We start from the raw sequence: 19,662 nt of genomic DNA on the forward strand, positions 1-19,662 counted from the left end.
ATTTAGCTGTTTTCCTTAAATAAATGCTTCTAGGTTGCTGAAGGCCTTTGGTTCATTTATAATATTCTGAAAAGTTTTATTCTGACAATTTTTGTCTTTTTTTTTTTGTACTTTCATGAATGGCTAAATTTTTCGGAGATTTTTACTCTTATTGTTACTAATGGTACCCCTCTCTACCCACTTTTACAGTAAATATCTGAGAAAACTGACCCTCAGGACAAAATTGGGCCCTCCTGAACCATTAATTGGAACATAATATCAAGGTTTGACAACTCTGATATTTTTTTGCCTTATTAAAAATACAAATCAAATGAACACAACGATGTTGTTATAATTACTTTTCTATGTGAATATTTATTTCCTTTTTTTTGAATCATTTAACAAAGATAAGAAAAAAGATTGCCTTTGAGTAAAAAAAGATGACTATAGGGATCAAAAACTGTAAGTTTCACATTTTTAGGTTCACTGTTATGAGCTAGATTATTTTTGTACTTCATTTGTACATTTGTGTCTTTGTTTTTAAAGACATCAAACTGTTCTTTTAATTCTAATTTCCTGAATTGTTCCCAGCTGGAGGTTATGAAGAGTGCGATATCAGTACAGCCCAATCTGTGGGCCAGTATTTGGCCTATATCCAGTAGGTGGCAGCATAACACCAGGCCTACATACCGTTGGTTAGGGGTGGCAACAGTCAAGAGTCCAAAGCTGAGAGCCTGGAGGGCAGAGAAGTCGCTTAAAATGTTTTATTCTTTTCTTGTTTTGGCTTGATCCAGGCCAATACTGTATCTGAATCACCTTTAAAAGCCTACAGAAATAGGAGAGTGTGGTATGAGGAGTGACTGTGGGTGCTTACATACTGTACTTAGACCAAACAGAATTCATCTGTCGCCTTGCATAAAGGTTGGTGTAGAGACATCATAAAGCAATAGTCTATACAGTGCTCAAGTAAAAATTTCAATTGTTTCCATAACTGTAAATGTACCTTGCTACGGTTTCGAATATATGTCTTGAAAAACATGTCAGAAGCTATTAGGAATAATGGCAGCAGTATTTTTATCATTCAGGCAGGTTTTGAATTACAAAATGAGAACTATCTTCAAATTCAGTTTATAGGCTAGTCTAGAATAGCAAACCCATCATTTTATAGCCATATGCTTCTTCTTAAAATGAAAAATGTTCAGTTTAAAATGATCACTACCCCATGACTCCTGAAAATTTCCAATAAATATGTTTAGTTAAGTAGCACTGACACAGTATACTGCATCCATCCAAACTGCATTCATACTATGAGCATCCAAATTGTAATGTATTTTTATTTTCTAAAATCAGGAATGAATTTCTCTTCAACAGTTTCTTGTTTATTTATGTGTGAACATAAATTTGCATGCATATCTGCTCATATCATGTTTTGTTATATATACTTACCAGGTAGACAAAAAAGCAATAGTCCCAGTAAAAACATTATAAAATTTTTAATTCAAAAATTAAGAGAGAAGTTAAGTTTCTTTTTAAAATATGTATTTTTTAAATAAACAAAATTCAATTTATTACAATGCATCATTACATGGAAAATGCTGATTTTTAGAGTGTACTAAAATTATTAAGTTTCTACTCAATTATTACTAAGTACCACTTCTAATCAAGACTTAAAATAAAAAATTTGACCTTAAGAATATTCTGATCTGGTTTTATCATGGTACATAAAATTTTAACAGTTTTAACCATGAGATAAAAGCCATAAATATGAGAAATGATAGCCTATTTTAGACCAATTTGGGGATATTATTAACAATGTAGTTTTATGAAGGGTTCAAAATGTGATTACCTTGAATAATCTGTGAAAGTGCTGGTGAGGCAATACTCTCCATATCTTCCCACAGGGGAGAAGGAGAACTGATCTCAATGAGGGAATATTGAATACTGGGAAAATGAAGTTCATATTCTTTTTTTTTTTTTTTGTAGAGACAGAGTCTCACTTTATGGCCCTCGGTAGAGTGCCGTGGCCTCACACAGCTCACAGCAACCTCCAACTCTTGGGCTTATGCGATTCTCTTGCCTCAGCCTCCCGAGTAGCTGGGACTACAGGCGCCCACCACAACGCCCAGCTATTTTTTGGTTGCAGTTCAGCCGGGGCCGGTTTTGAACCCGCCACCCTCAGTATATGGGGCCGGCGCCTTACCGACTGAGCCACAGGCGCCGCCCATAAAGTTCATATTCTTTCAAACATTCTAATATTTTAGTCAGTTTTGTCACATTTTATCTTTATCAGCTGGGGGTAGTGACTAATGCCTGTAAACCTAGCATTTGGGGAGGCAAAGGTGTGAGGATTGCTTGAGGTCAGAAGTCAAAGACCAGCGAGAACCTGTCTCTGAAAAAAATAGAAAAACTAGTCAAATGTGGCAGCAGGTACCTGTAGTCCCAGCTTCTCAGGAGGCTGAGCCAGGAGGATTGCTCAAACCCAAGTTTGAGATTGCTGTGAGCTATGATGATTCAATGCACTCTAGCCCAGGTGACAGAAAAAGACATTGTCTCAAAAAATATAAAGTATTTTTATTATTTTCAAAATGAATCTGTTCTCTGCCCCTGATAAAATACTGAAGATGAATGATGATTAATAAAATACTGAAAATGCCATGCTTCATTGGACAATTAACCAGTGAGTGTGGCAGTAAGATGCCTTACAGAAAGATTAACATTTACTATTCTGCCCATATCTCTTCCACTTCTATTTTGGGTTTAGGGGAAAAGGCAGAAGTTTGTCTGAAAACTCTTAGAGTTTTGACTTTTGAAATGTAGAACTTCCCTCATTTGACTTCCTTTCCCTGACCTCTTTCAACCTGTGCCTGGGGTCTATCTTTGTATCTAATGAATTTTTTTAAATTATATATCTGATTATTGCTTTTGTCCCATTTACACTGTAACTTTGTTTGCATATCATTTCCTTTTTTTTTTGTTGTTTGTTTTTTTGTTTTTTTGTTTTTTTGTGTGGTTTTTGGCTGTGGCTGGGTTTGAACCCACCACCTCTGGCATATGGGACTGGCACCCTACTCCTTGAGCCACAGGCGCCACCCTTCCTTTTTTTTTTTTTAATCTACAGTCAAGTGTAGCTTTGGAAAAGTCTCCTCCAGACTATGCCTTTGTTTTTTCATGGCACTGATTCTGTCTTTGGGGTCTTGTAACACAGCCTACAGTTCCATCACTGTCTATAATCTTGCCTTATTTTATCTAACAACTATTTTGTTTTGTTTTTATTAAATCATAACTGTGTACATTGATGCATTTATGAGGTTCAATGTACTGATTTGATAAAAAATGTGAAATGCTTAAATTGAACTGATTAACACTTCCATCACAATTATACTCCTTTCTTAATAGTTTTGGAATGTACCATTGCACCATGCACATTAGGTGAGATTCCCCCCAAATACCCTCCCTCCTCCTGCTTCCCTCTTCCCTTCTCTCTCCTGTTCCCTTCTACTCTAGAGACTATTGTTATATTTTACCATTCATATGAATGTCTAGGTGATTATATATTGATTTCATAGTAGTATTAAGTACATTGGGTACTATTTTTTCCATTCTTGATATACTTTACTAAGAAGAATATGTTCCAGCTCCATCCAGGTAAACATAAAAGGTGTAAAGTCTCCATCTTTTTCATGGCTGCATAGTATTCCATAGTGTACATTTACTACAATTTGTTAATCCATTCATGGGTTGATAGACACTTGGGCTGTTTCATGTCTTGGCAATTATGAATTGGGCTGCAGTAAACATTCCAGTGCAAATGTCTTTGTTGTAAAATAATTTTTTATTATCTGGGTATATACCTAGTAGAGGAATTGCAGGATCAAATGGTAGGTCTACTTTTAGTTCCTTTGAGTATTCTCCAAACTTCTTTACAAAAAGTCGTATTAGCTTGTATTCCCACCAGCAGTGTAGAAGTGTTTTTTTCTCTCCCCATCCAAGCCAAAAACTGTAGTTTTGGGATTTTGTGATGTGGGCTAAACTTACTGAAGTTAGATAATATCTCAAAGTGGTTTTGATTTGCATTTCTCTGATAATTAAAGATGATGAACATTTTTTCATATGTTTTTAGGCCATGAACCTGTCTTCATCAGAGATGTTTCTGTTCGTCTCTTGCCCACATAGAAATGGGGTTATTTGTTCTTTTCGTATTGGATAGTTTGAGTTCTCTGTGGATTCTAGTTATCAGACTTTTGTCAGAAGCATTACCTGCAAAAATTTTCTCCCATTCTGAAGGTTGTCTGTTTGCTTTACTGACTGTGCTCTTGGCTGTGCAAAAGCTTTTTAGTTTGATCAGAACCCAGTAATGGATTTTTGGTGTTGCTTCAATTTCCCAAAAGGGTCCTCCTCCTAAAATATTCTCCCAGGCCAATTTCTTCAAGTGTTTTCCCTGAACTCTCTTCTATAATGTCTATAGTTTCATGTCTTAACTTTAAATCTTTTATCCAGTGACAATCAACTGTTGTTAACAGTGAAAGGTGGGGGTCCAGTTTCAGTCTTCTACAAGTTGTCAGCCAGTTCACCCAGCACCATTTGTTAAATAGGGAGTCTTTCCCTACTGAATGTTTTTGATAGGCTTATCAAAGATCAAATGACATTAAGTAGTTGGGTTCATCTCTTGGTTCTCTATTCTTTTCCATAAATCTACCGCTCTGTTTTTGTGCCAGTACCATGCTGTTTTGATCACTATCGATTTATAGTATTAGCCTGAAGTCTGGTAATGTGATACCTCCTGAGTTGTTTTTATTTCTGAGTGATCTATTGGCTATTCAAGGTTTTTTCTGATTCCATATAAAATGCAACACTATTGTTTCATGGTGCTTTAATAGGGATTGCATTAAATCTGTAGATTGCTTTGTGTAGTATGGACATTTTAACAATGTTGACTCTTCCCAGCCATGAACATGATATATTTTTTGATTTTTTAACATCTTCTGCTATTTCTTTTCTCAGAGTTTCATAATTCTCTTTATAGAGATCTTTCATGTCCTTTGTTAGGTAAATTCCCAAATATTTCATCTTGTTTGGCACTATTGTAAAAGGAATAGAGTCCTTGACTATATTTTCAGCTTGACTATTATTGGCATATATAAAAGCTATTGACATGTAAGTATTGATTTTGTATCCTGAGATGCTGCTGTGTTCTTTGACCAATTCCAAGAGCTTTGTAGTTGAGTCCCTGGGATTTTCCAGGTATAGGATCATATCATGTGCAAAGAGCGAGAGTTTGATCTCTTCTGACCCTATTTGGAGGCCCTTGGTCACCTTCTCTTGACTGATTGCAATGTCTAAGACTTCAATTACTATGTTGAATAACAGTGGAAATAGTGCTTAAAAATTATAGAAGAGAGTTCAATTACTATGTTGAATAGCAGTGGAAATCCTTGCCTAGTTCCTGATCAGAGTGGAAATGTTTTCAATTTTTCTCCATTCAATACAATATTGGCTTATATAGATAGTGCTTAAAAATTATAGACAAGAGTTCAATTACTATGTTGAATAGCAGTGGAGATCCTTGCCTAGTTCCTGATCAGAGTGGAAATGTTTTCAATTTTTCTCCATTCAATACGATATTGGCTGTGAGTTTGATGTAGATGTCCTCTATCAGTTTAAGAAATGACCCATGTAAGCCTATTTTTGTTAAGTGTTCTGATCATGAAAGCATGGATGTTGGCTGCATATTATCAAAAGCTTTTTCTGCATCAATTGAAAGAGTCATATGGTCTTTTTTCATTTATGTGATATATTACATTTATAGATTTGCATATGTTGAACCAACCCTGTAACTGTGGAATAAAACCAACTTGATTATGGTGTATAATTTTTTTTTTTTTTTAGCATTTGTTATATTTTTATTTTAAATTTTGTATTTTCCTCCCTCCCTCCTTCCCTCCTTCCTTCCTTCCCTCCTTCCTTTCTTCCTTCCTTCCTCCTTCCCTTTTTTTTTTTTCTTTTTTTTTATTGTTGGGGATTCATTGAGGGTACAATAAGCCAGTTACACTGATTGCAATTGTTAGGTAAAGTCCCTCTTGCAATCATGTCTTGCCCCCATAAAATGTGACACACACTAAGGCCCCACCCTCCTCCCTCCATCCCTCTTTCTGCTTCCCCCCCCATAACCTTAATTGTCATTAATTGTCCTCATATCAAGATTGAGTACATAGGATTCATGCTTCTCCATTTTTGTGATGCTTTACTAAGAATAATGTCTTCCACTTCCATCCAGGTTAATACGAAGGATGTAAAGTCTCCATTTTTTTTAATGGCTGAATAGTATTCCATGGTATACATATACCACAGCTTGTTAATCCATTCCTGGGTTGGTGGGCATTTAGGCTGTTTCCACATTTTGGCAACGGTAAATTGAGCTGCAATAAACAGTCTAGTACAAGTGTCCTTATGATAAAAGGATTTTTTTCCTTCTGGGTAGATGCCCAGTACTGGGATTGCAGGATCGAATGGGAGGTCTAGCTTGAGTGCTTTGAGGTTTCTCCATACTTCCTTCCAGAAAGGTTGTACTAGTTTGCAGTCCCACCAGCAGTGTAAAAGTGTTCCCTTCTCTCCACATCCACGCCAGCATCTGCAGTTTTGAGATTTTGTGATGTGGGCCATTCTCACTGGGGTTAGATGATATCTCAGGGTTGTTTTGATTTGCATTTCTCTAATATATAGAGATGATGAACATTTTTTCATGTGTTTGTTAGCCATTCGTCTGTGGTCTTTAGAGAAAGTTCTATTCATGTCTCTTGCCCATTGATATAAGGGATTGTTGGCTTTTTTCCTGTGGATTAATTTGAGTTCTCTATAGATCCTGGTTATCAAGCTTTTGTCTGATTGAAAATATGCAAATATCCTTTCCCATTGTGTAGGTTGTCTCTTTGCTTTGGTTAATGTGTCCTTAGCTGTACAGAAGCTTTTCAGTTTAACGAAGTCCCATTTGTTTATTTTTGTTGTTGTTGCCATTGTCATGGCAGTCTTCTTCATGAAGTCTTCCCCCAGGCCAATATCTTCCAGTGTTTTTCCTATGCTTTCTTTGAGGATTTTTATTGTTTCATGCCTTAAATTTAAGTCCTTTATCCATCTTGAATCAATTTTTGTGAGTGGGGAAAGGTGTGGGTCCAGTTTCAGTCTTTTACATGTAGAAATCCAGTTCTCCCAACACCATTTATTGAATAGGGAGTCTTTCCCCCAAGGTAAGTTCTTGTTTGGTTTATCAAAGATTAGGTAGTTGTAAGATGTTAGTTTCATTTCTTGGTGTTCAATTTGATTCCAAGTGTCTATGTCTATGTTTTTGTGCCAGTACCATGCTGTCTTGACCACTATGGCTTTGTAGTACAGACTAAAATCTGGTATGCTGATGCCCCCAGCTTTATTTTTGTTACTAAGAACTGCCTTAGCTATACGGGGTTTTTTCCGGTTCCATACAAAACGCAGAATCATTTTTTCCAAATCTTGAAAGTACAATGTAGGTACTTTGATAGGAATGGCATTGAATAGGTCGATTGCTTTGGGAAGTATAGACATTTTAACAATGTTAATTCTTCCCATCCATGAGCATGGTATGTTCTTCCATTTGTTAATATCCTCTGCTATTTCCTTTCTGAGGAGTTCATAGTTTTCTTTATAGAGGTCCTTCACCTCCTTCGTTAGGTATATTCCTAGGTATTTCATTTTCTTTGAAACTATGGTGAAGGGAGTTGTGTCCTTAATTAGCTTCTCATCTTGACTGTTATTGGTGTATACAAAGGCTACTGACTTGTGGACATTGATTTTATATCCTGAAACATTAGTGTATTTTTTGATGACTTCTAGGAGTCTTGTGGTTGAGTCTTTGGGGTTCTCTAAGTATAAGATCATGTCATCAGCAAAGAGGGAGAGTTTGACCTCCTCTGCTCCCATTTGGATTCCCTTTATTTCCTTGTCTTGCCTAATTGTATTGGCTAGAACTTCCAGCACTACGTTGAATAGTAAAGGTGACAGAGGACAACCTTGTCTGGTTCCAGTTCTAAGAGGAAAAGCTTTCAGTTTTACTCCATTCAGTAAAATATTGGCTGTGGGTTTGTCATAGATAGCTTCAATCAGTTTTAGAAATGTGCCACCTATGCCTATACTCTTCAGTGTTCTAATTAGAAAAGGATGCTGGATTTTATCAAATGCTTTTTCTGCATCTATTGAGAGGATCATATGATCTTTATTTTTGCCTCTGTTAATATGGTGGATAACGTTTATGGACTTGCGTATGTTAAACCAGCCTTGCATCCCTGGGATGAAGCCTACTTGATCATGATGAATGACTTTTTTGATGATAAGCTGTAATCTATTGGCTAGAATTTTGTTGAGAATTTTTCCGTCTATATTCATGAGTGAGATTGGTCTGAAATTCTCCTTTTTGCTTGGGTCTTTTCCTGGTTTTGGTATCAGGGTGATGTTTGCTTCATAGAATGTGTTGGGGAAGATTCCTTCTTCCTCAGTTTTTTGGAATAATTTCTGCAGTACAGGAATAAGCTCTTCCTTGAAGGTTTGATAGAATTCTGGAGTGAAGCCATCTGGACCAGGGCATTTTTTAGTTGGAAGCTTTTTTATTGTTTCTTTGATCTCAGTGCTTGAAATTGGTCTGTTCAGGAGCTCTATTTCTTCATGGCTAAGTCTAGGGAGAGGGTGTGATTCCAAATATTGATCCATTTCCTTCACATTGTCAAATTTCTGGGCATAGAGTTTCTGGTAGTATTCAGAGATGATCTCTTGTATCTCTGTGGGATCAGTTGTTATTTCCCCTTTATCATTTCTGATTGAGGTTACTAGAGATTTTACTTTTCTATTTCTAGTTAGTCTGGCCAATGGTTTATCTATTTTATTTATTTTTTCAAAAAACCAACTCCTTGTTTCATTAATTTTCTGAATGATTCTTTTGTTTTCAATTTCATTGATCTCTGATTTGATTTTGGATATTTCTTTTCTTCTACTGGGTTTAGGCTTAGATTGTTCTTCTTTTTCCAATTCCATAAGATCTCTTGTGAGATTGTTGATGTGCTCTCTTTCTGTTTTTCGAATGTAGGCATCTAAAGCGATGAATTTTCCTCTCAAAACTGCTTTTGCAGTATCCCAGAGGTTTTGGTAGCTTGTGTCTTCATTGTTGTTATGCTCAAGGAAGTTAATGATTTCCTGTTTTATTTCTTCCTTCACCCATCTGTTATTCAACAGAAGATTGTTTAATTTCCATGCCTTTGGGTGGGGTTGAGCATTTTTGTTAGAGTTGAATTCCATCTTTAGTGCCTTATGGTCTGAAAAGATACAAGGTAAAATTTCAATTCTTTTGATTCTGTTGATATTTGTTTTGTGTCCCAGGATATGACCAATTTTGGAGAATGTTCCATGGGGTGATGAGAAGAATGTATATTCTTTATCTTTGGGGTGTAGTGTTCTATGTGCGTCTATCAAGCATAGTTGTTCTAGGGTCTCATTTAAATCTCTTACATCTTTGTTTAATTTCTGTTTAGAGGATCTGTCCAGCTCTGTAGGAGGTGTGTTAAAGTCCCCTGTTATGATGGTATTATCAGATATCATATTGCTCAGACTGAGTAAGGTCTGTTTCAAGAATCTGGGAGCATTTAAATTGGGTGCATAGATATTTAGAATTGAAATGTCTTCTTGTTGTAGTTTTCCCTTGACCAATATAAAGTGACCATCTTTGTCTTTTTTGACTTTAGTTGCTTTAAATCCACATGTATCTGAAAATAAGATTGCAACTCCTCTTTTCTTCTGAATTCCATTTGCCTGAAAAATTGTCTTCCAACCCTGGACTCGGAGCTTTAATTTGTCTTTTGAAGCCAGGTGTGTTTCTTGCAGACAGCAAATGGATGGCTTGTGTTTTTTAATCCAGTCAGCCAATCTATGTCTCTTCAGTGGGGAATTCAAGCCATTAACATTTATTGAGATAATTGATAAGTGTGGTAGTATTCTATTCGTCTTATTTGGTGAGAGTCCATTGCTTAGTTTTATCTTTTGCATCAGTGTGGAGGTTAGGTTCTGTCCTTTGATTTCTGAGTTCTTACTTTGCTGCTGATCCATTGTGGTGGTCAGTGTGCAGAACAGGTTGAAGTATTTCCTGTAGAGGTGGTCTTGTTGTGGCGAATTTCCTCAATGTTTGTATATCTGTAAATGATTTGATTTCTCCGTCAATTTTGAAGCTTAGCTTAGCAGGGTACAGAATTCTGGGCTGAAAATTGTTCTGTTTAAGTAGATTAAAGGTAGATGACCATTGTCTTCTTGCTTGGGAAGTTTCATTAGAGAAGTCTGCAGTGACTCGGATGGATTTGCCCCTGTAGGTCAACTGGCGCTTACTCCTGGCAGCCTGCAGAATCTTTTCTTTTGTCTTGACTTTGGACAGGTTCATCACAATGTGTCTTGGAGAAGCTCGGTTAGAGTTGAGGCAACCCGGGGTCCGATATCCCTCTGAAAGCAGTGTGTCAGACTCTTTGGTGATGTTTGGGAAATTTTCTTTTATAATATTCTCTAGTATGGCTTCCATTCCTCTGGGGCATTCTTCTTCCCCTTCTGGAATTCCTATAACTCGTATGTTGGAACGCTTCATAAAGTCCCATAATTCTGACAGTGAACGTTCTGCTTTCTCTCTCTTCTTTTCTGCCTCTTTTACTGTCTGAGTTATCTCAAGAACTTTGTCTTCTACCTCTGAAATTCTTTCTTCTGCATGGTCTAACCTGTTGCTGATACTTTCCATTGCATCCTTAAGTTCCCTAATTGACTGTTTCAGTTCCTTCAGGTCTGCTATATCCTTTTTATATTCTTCATATCGTTCATCTCTTATTTGATTCTGTTTTTGTATTTCCTTTTGGTTATTTTCCACTTTATTAGCAATTTCCTTCATTGTTTCCATCATTTCTTTCATTGTTTTCAACATGTGTATTCTAAATTCCCTTTCTGTCATTCCTAACATTTCTATACTGGTGGAATCATCTGCAGTAGCTACCTCATGGTCCCTTGGTGGGGTTGTTCTAGACTGGTTCTTCATGTTGCCTGGAGTTTTCTGCTGATTCTTCCTCATGAGTGATTTCTTTTATCTATTTCCTTGCCCTAATTTTCCTTTCACTTCCTCTTGCTCTTTAAGTTCTTGTGCCTGTGGACTAAGGGTTACAGGACCAGAAGGGTGAGAAGGTTGAAGAGCAAAAAAAAAGGGGATGAAAGAAAGGAGGACCGAGTGATAAGAAAAAAAAAAAGATAGAGAAAGGAGAGGGGGTGGGTATAAGGAATATTGACAAAAAGAAGAGAGGCACAGAAAGAGGGAGACAAGGCAATATAGGTGTACAGTAGGGTACTTTGACACAACCTTAAAAAACCCCACCTTCTGGGGGTGCCCAGTTGCGTGGTTCCCTTGAGGTCAGCAGCTCTTTGCTAACCTGATCAGACACAGTACCCCACCTCCACCAAGTAGACAGGAAAGACAAAAATGCTATAAATCAAACCAAAACAAGCAAACAGAAAACTTTACAGGGATAAAATTGGGTGAAAAACCAAATTATATCGGTAGAAACACTAGCAAAAATGAAGTTGAAGTTATTAAAAAAGGCAGCAATGGGAAATTATAATTAAACTAGGAAAATTGAGAAAGAAAAAGGGATCTGTGTGGAAAAGATTGAAATTAAAAAAACAAAAGAACATCAGCAACGTCAAAATAAACAAACAAAAAAAACAACCAAACCAAAAAAAAAAAGAAAAAAATACACAACCAAAAACAAAGCAGTTTGTATATGTTATTGAATATTGTCTGGGCAACACGTGGTCTTCTGGGGTATGAGATGTTAGTCACAGTTCTGATACGACTGGAGGCTGCTGATTTCTCAAACCCCAGCAGGTAGACACCCTAAATATCTCTTCAGCCTACTTAAAAGGCACTTTGAACTTGTAAACTTGCTGAGCAGAAGCTTTCCCAGCTTTCTCGCTGGAATCGCTGCTGAAGTGGCTATCCACTTACTCAGTGTGCCAAAACCGGTCTCACTCTGCCCCTGAGGGTTAGGGCTGCAAGGCGGCTCAGACCCCACCCTTAGGCTACTTGGTTGCTGGGTTACCAGCTCCCACCCGTTTCTAGCTCTGCGACCCTGAGGGCGGAGCTTACCGGGGCAGATCACTGACAATGGATCCGTGTGACCCACCGTCAAACACTATTAGCTCCGTCTGGCTCAGCGGCTCAGACTGGGGCCCTAGACAACGGCCAAAGTTCTCCGCACTCCCGCTCAGGCCTTCCCCAAGGCAGTTCAACTCAGTGCCAAGTCCAAGGACATCAAAACAGTTCACAGGTAAGGCCTTTCTGGTTTGCAGTCTCGCTGCTACTGAACTTACAGTTGTGGGCGGGTTTAGACGGATTGAACACACGCGACCACTTGCCGGTTTTCCACGGTTTTAGTCCTCCTCTTGGGGTCCAGAAGTCTCTCACTGACTCCCTGTATCCTCATAGGAGTGATGATAGGCAGTTCCCACCAGCCAGAGATGCCTGGAGTCCTATCTCCCCAGACTCACGGTGCCCAGATGCAAGGAAGCTGTTCATGGTGTATAATTTTTTTTGATATGTTGTTGAATTCTGTTTGCTAAGATCTTATTGAATATTTTTGCATTGATATTCATTAATGATATTGGTCTATAATTTTCTTTCTTTATTGGATCCTTTCCTGGTTTGGGGATCGGGGTGATTTGGTTCACAGAATGTTTGGGAAGTATTCCTTCTTTTTCTATGTTTTAGAAAAGGTTGATAATATAGGTAATAGTTCCCTTTTACAGGTTTGATAGAATTTGGATGTGAAGCCATCTGGTCCCAGACTTTTCTTTTATGGGAGATTTCACATAGTTGATGCTATTTCAGGGTTTGCGATAGGTCCATTCAAGATTTCTAATTCTTTCTGTTTGAGTCTAGGAAGGTGGCATCCTTCCAGGTATTGGTACATTTCCTTCAGATTTTCATATTTCTGAAAATAGAGTTTTTTGTAATAATCATTGAGGATTTTTTTTTTAATTTCTGAGGTGTCTGTTGTTATTTCTCCTTTATCATTTCTGATAGATGACATTAGAGATTTTACTTTTCTGTTTCTGGTTAGGTTGGCCAAAGGTTTATCAGTTTTATTAATATTTTCAAAAAACCAACTTTTTGTTTTGTTGATCTTCTGAATGATCCTTTTATTTTTAATTTCATTTAATTCTGCCCTAACTTTGGTTATTTCTTTTTTCTGCTGGGTTGGGGTTGGAATGTTCTTCATTTTCCAGTTGCTTGAGATGATCCATTAAGTTCTTGGCTTCCTTTCCTTATGTTTTTCCAGTGAAGGCTTCCAATGTTATAATTTCCCTCTTAGGACTGCCTTTGCAGTATCCCACAGGTTTGGATTTGTCTTCATTATCATTTTGTTCCAAAATTTGGTGATTTCCTTCTTAATCTTGTCTTTGCCCCATCTATCATTCAGCCTAAGATTATTTAGTTTCCATGAATTTGTTTGGTATGAAGATTCGTATTGCTGTTGAGTTCAACTTTTATTCCATGGTCATCTGAGAAAATATAAGGAATAATTTCTATTCTGTTAAATTTGCTGAGGTTAGACTTGTGTCCTAAGATATGATCAATTTTGGAGGATATTCCACCGGCTGATGAGAAGAATGCATATTCAGTTTTATTAGGATGAAATGTTCTGTAAAGGTCTATTAAGTCCATTCGTTCTTGGGTCAGGTTTAAGTCTAATTTTTCTTTGTTTAGTTTCTTCTTACAGGATCTATCCAAGACTATCAACGAAGTGTTAAAATCTCCAACTACTATAGTGCAGGAAGATATCAAGTTGTTCATCTCCATTAGGGTTTGCTTTATAAATGGAGGAGCATTCTGGTAAGGTGCATAAATGTTAATTATTGAAAGCTCTTTATGTTGGGTGTTTCCCTTGACAAATATGTAGTGACCATCCTTATCTTTCTTTATCTTTGTGGGTTTAAAGCCAATTGTATCTGCAAATAAAATTGCAACCCCTGATTTTTTCTGGTTTCCCTTTTCCTGTATTCTAGATGTCCATCCCTTTACCCTAAGTCTATTTTTATCCTTAAGGTAAGATGAGATTCTTGTATATAGCAGATATCTGATCTGAGTTTTATGCATCCAATCAGACAGCCTCTTTAGAGGACAATTTAAACCATTCACATTAATTGAGAGAATTGATAAGCATGGTAGTGTTTGGGGTGCCATGTTTTTCAAAAGTCCAGTGGACATTTTTAATCCTTTCACCACTGTGGAAGTTGGGTTTTGTTCAAAAATTTCTGGGTGAGTTTACTTTGGTAGTAGAGCATTGTGCTGGTCATTGTGGAGGATGGGTCTGAGAATATGCTGGAGAGCTGGTTTACTTATGGCAAATCTCTTTAACCTGTGTATGTGATTAAAGTATTTGATTTCTACATCACAGATGAAACTCAGTTTAGCTGGATATGGGATCCTTGGCTGAAGTTGTTTTGTTTTAGGAGATTGAAGGTCAATGACCATCCTCTTCTGGCTTGAAAAGTTTTGGCTGAGAGATGGGCAGTCATTCAAATATTTCTCACATTGTAGGTAATGCTTTTCTTACATCTGGCTGCTTGCAGAGTTTTGTCCTTCATCTGAACTTTGGCAAAGTTAATCACAGTGTGTCTAGGAGATGTTTTATTTGGACCCCAGGAGTCTTGCTGGGGTTCTGAAACAGTCTACTATCTGAATTTCTGTATCTCTTGCAATGCTTGAGAAATTGTCCTCCATGATCTCTTGGAGTAGATCATCTATACATTTAGGACCATCCTCTTCTTCAGAAATTCCTATAAGATGAATGTTTGTTCTTCTGGAGTGATCCCCACAACTCTCTCAGGGAATGATCAGGTTTTACTTTCCATTTGTCTGCCTCTTTGAGTGTTTGGTAACATTCAAAAGCTTTGTCCTCAATTTCAGAGATCCTTTCTTCTGCTTGGTCAACTCTATTACTGAGGGAGTGTATTGTATTTTGCGACTCTTCGAATAACTTTCATTTCCTTGAGCTCTGCTATCTCTTTTCACATTATGTCCATATCTTTGAATTTATTAATTTCTTGAGACAACTTTAGAACTACTCTTTGGATTTCAATTTCTAACTTTTCTTCCATTCTATTCATCTTATTTGCCATCCATATTCTGAATTCAATTTCTGACATTTCAGCCATTTGTTTATGCATGGCATCTTCAGTTGTATCTCCTTTGTCATTCCTTGGGGAGGGATTGATCTAGTCTGGTTATCTGTGTTGCCAGAATACTTCCATTGGTTCTGCCTCATGTTTATTTTCCACTGTTGGGTAATTAGAACTGGTAAGGTGAGATTGAATTGGGGTTCCCAGGTTAATCAGCCCCTTACCAAAGTGCTAGGCTTTGTAATTGTGGCTTATCCCCTACAACCTTATAAAAGACCCCTTTCAGAGTTTTAGCCAGAGACTGTGGGGATCTATTTGGTGAGCTAGTGCAAGTTGGTTCTGTTTTGAAATCAGCCAACTTTCACTCTATCCTAAGAAACTATGGTATTAGGTTTAAATATGGGCTATGGAGAGATAGACAGCGATATTGCCCCACCCCCACCATTCAGAACTTCTGTTTTTTTCTGCTACAGAAATTCCATGGACAACCTCAGAGTGTCCCAGGTAGACAAGGCTAGATGAAAGTTCCAATCAAATATTCTCAGTACTAACAGTACTAACCCTGCTCAACAGAGAGGGATCCAAGGGTCTCCAACAGCTCAATTGGAGCCAGGGGTCCACACCCCGGCCCGCCAGACTCAGTCCACACTGGTGTTCGTTTCTCTGCTCGCAGGCCCAGTTGGAACCAGAGACCATGCCCCCACCTGCCAGTCTCAGTCCACACCCAGCACTCCTCTGCTTGCCAGCCCAGCTGGAGTCAGAGGAACACACCCCCACCCACCAGTCTCCATCTACATCTGGCAAGCCTCTGCTGGAAGGCTCTTTTGGAGTCAGGGACCATGCCCTTGCCCAGGTCTCAGTCCACAACCAGCAAGCCTCTGCTCACTGGCCCAGTTGAAGCCAGGAACTAGCCCCACCCGCTGAATTCAGTCCACACTGAGCAACCACTCTCTGACAGTCAGAACTGGAGGTTCTGCATCCCCTCCCACCAAACACAGCCCAGATGGTCAACACCACCACTGGCCAGGCAAAGTCATAACCAGGGGATTGCTCCTCCTTATGCCAAGTGTCTCTTTCTTCCCACACCCTCCTTCTTCTCTACTAGTTACAGATTCTGTCCTCATGTTCAGCAGTCCACCCTATCCCGAGATCTCTCTGGAAAAGACCAAACTGTCTGTGCTCTGCAGGGTCAGAACTTCAGACCACCAAGGAGGGGGAAGGGTGACTTGTGAGCTTGGAATTGTGGGGAAAATATTTGTTCAATTTTATGCCAGGCAGGGTTGTATCAAGGTTCATAAGTACAACCTCCCTGGAGAAAGAGACCCAGTGTTTAGAGGCTCTCTCCAGTGAGGTAAAATGAGAGGTCATTTTTTTCTCTGTTCCCTGGCAGAGAGCCCTCAGCAGGCCTCCCACTTGGGGGGAGGGGTTTCCTGTCCTCTAGTGGATAGGCTTTGTTCCTGTAATTTGTTTTCTTGAATGCTCTTCCTTGAAGTCATGGCTTGATGAACTTCTTTCTTGGCCCAGATCCCCACCTTCAGCTTCATAGAGTCCAATTCTGTCCAGTTTTTCTCCCTCTGAAGAAAAAAAGTGGAACAACAGTTGCCTGGTGTGGACTGAATTCAGCAGGTGGGCCTTGAGTCAGAAGCCTCTGCCGAGGGTTGCTACTAGTCAGTCATTTTCCCAGACTAACAACCAATATATTTAATAATAACTGGATAATTGAAGGAAGTATAAACATCAAAAACATGAGAGTAATGTGAAAAGTAAAGCATAAAGCAAAGTTGAGAATCAAACACATATTTATTAAGTTAATAAATATAAACTGCTTAAACCTCTCTATTAAAACAAAAAAAAGTCTTGCTTAGCTTAATATTGCAAACCCCATAATTGGAAAATCTTAAAATCAAATGCTACTAAAACAATAAAAAAGTGAGCAATACAGAGGAAGCTAATCTATAAAGTAAATAGAAAAGACAATACTAATATCAAAGAGACACTGAATAATATCAATATGTTTGGCACTGGCATGGAGGGTGTGCTGAGGAAGACTACTGGCCTTGTGGAATTGGCTGTTTGTGAGAGTTACATGAGAGGCTAAGAATATTGTATACAAATATTCTTGATGTTCTTGAGCAAATCCCTAAAAATGCAGTGTACAAAAAGTATACAGAACAGATTACAAATGAGAAGCTGGCTATGGTTAAAGCAGAACCAGATGTTAAAAAATTAGAAGACCAATTTCAGGGTGGCCAAATAGAAGAGATGATCCTTCAGACTGAATGTGAACTAAGTCTGGCAAGAAAAATGATGCAATGGAAACCATGTGAGCCATTAGTGGAAGAGTCTTCCGCCAATCAGGGGGAAAGTCCAGTATAACTGTTATTAAATGACTTTGGTGGGCTGATGGGAAATTGGTGTAATTTAATGTTCTATTATGTTTAAAATGTGTCTAAATTATTGACATTATCAAACTGATGCAGAACCTATTATAAAGACTTGTTTAAATTAGTGATTATGGTAATAAGTTCAGGGGAACCAGCTTTTGATTTGAAAAGTAGTCACACAGATTATTTCAAAGACATTTCTTTGAACAGAGAAGTTGTAAGAAGACTGGAAAATTAATTAGAAAAATTTCTACAGGTCTTCAATGCAGAGGACAGAATTGAAAAGTAAAGTATCTTTAGTAGTATCTTCAATACGTCATTTAACGTTTTTAACTTCTTGACAAAAAGAAAAGGCACTTGATTATTGTTGTTCGAACAAATTTATAGGTTAGTAGTGAGAATGAGTATTTTCAGATGTCATGATATAGCAAAAGTAGCTGATAAAATTTGAAATTGTTGTTAACCTCCTTGGCTGTGATCTTAGGTATATAAAGTAAAATTTAAATATGTAATTATATATCAATTACCAAGTTCCTCATAAATGTCATTTTTCTTAGTCTTTAAAAAATGTCAATATCAATCTTCACCAGAATTCAGTGAAAATTTCGGAGGATAAATATACACAGGTAATAAATAGAATCCATAATTAAATTATATATTATATGCTTGTAAATCCCAGCTCTTGGCAGGCCAAGGCAGGTGGATTGCCTCAGCTCACGAGTTTGAGACCAGCCTGAGCCAGACCGAGACCTCAGTCTCAAAAAAAAAAAAAAAAAAAAGGCCAGGCTTTGTGGCAGGCACCTGTAGTCCCAGCTACTTGGGAGGCTGATGCAAGAAGATCACTTGACCCCAAGAGGTTGAGGTTGCCGTGGGCTAATGCACCAAAGCACTCTACCAAGGATGACCAAGTGAGACTCTGTCTCAGGAAAAAAAAAAAAAAAAAGCATGAAACTAGAATTCAATATGAAAGATTAAGCAAAAAATATTAGTAGTCTGTACAAATGTAAACAAAAATTGCATTGTAATACTGGATAGCACAATTCGATTATTCTAAAAATATAGCCTAAAAAGATAATAAAGACAAGAAAAATTTAAAATATGATTGAAAACAGATACATTAGTGGCTAAAATTCTGAAGCACTAAGTTATAAATCAGAATAAGAAATACAAGTTTTCTAATATTCATAAATCATTCATAAAATTTATCATATATTAGAATACAAAGGAAATATCAGTATTTCCCCAGAACAAAAATATTATAAGTTTCATGCTAAGATCATAATGCCTAAAGTTAATTTCAAAACAGTTTTTAAATCAAACATTTAAATATCTAAAATTATACTGACAAATTACAGTAAGTCAGGGAGAAAAAAATAAAATGAGAGTTAAAGCACTAGTAAAATTTGTGGAAAGAATCAAAGTCACATGCTGAGGTAAACTCATAGCTTTATCAAACATCTAAATTGAAAATACACTGGACTCACTTATTAAAGTCAATGAAAAGACTTTCTAAACACACTAATGTAAACAATAAAATCTTATGTTTACTGAATGTTCACTCTGCAACCCAGACTGCATGAAGCACTTCACAAGAAGTACTTTTCCCTCAACAGTCCTATCAAGCTCCTAATAATCTTATTCTCTCTCAGCATGTCAGTAAATAATGACTATCATTTATTGAGCTCCTAATCTGTACAAGATCAAGAGGCCATAGAAGGTATTAAGTAGCAAAGCAATGATTCAAATCCAATGTATCTTTTCACATTCTATATGCTTTCCACTGTAACAGGATTCAAAATCATGTTAATAGACTAATTCATCCAACTAAGAAGACTGAATACTAGAAATATATTTATACATTGCACTGTGTATCACAGAGCTTGATAAGTGCTTGTTCCATAAGGATTAGTTTCCTGTTGAATTTAAACAAAAGTAATGAGTTTTAAAATGCCACTATATAAAAAAGCCTATTAATATGCTTTGCACTTTGAATGTATCTCCTTTACCAGTGCAAGATTTCATAATGTATACATTGGTTATTTAGGAAATATCAGTTTACTTAGTTATCCAGAACTTACAAATATAT

At 37.4% G+C, this 19,662-nt stretch overlaps 1 pseudogene; it reads left to right on the forward strand.

Moving 5' to 3' along the window:
- The first annotated feature begins 17,218 nt into the window (after positions 1–17,218).
- LOC128574864 (NADH dehydrogenase [ubiquinone] 1 alpha subcomplex subunit 5-like) lies at positions 17,219–17,568 on the forward strand (annotated as a pseudogene).
- Positions 17,569–19,662: the final 2,094 nt, after the last annotated feature.

Source organism: Nycticebus coucang, chromosome 2 (assembly GCF_027406575.1).
Source record: "Nycticebus coucang isolate mNycCou1 chromosome 2, mNycCou1.pri, whole genome shotgun sequence".
NCBI classification, from domain to species: Eukaryota; Metazoa; Chordata; class Mammalia; order Primates; family Lorisidae; genus Nycticebus; species Nycticebus coucang.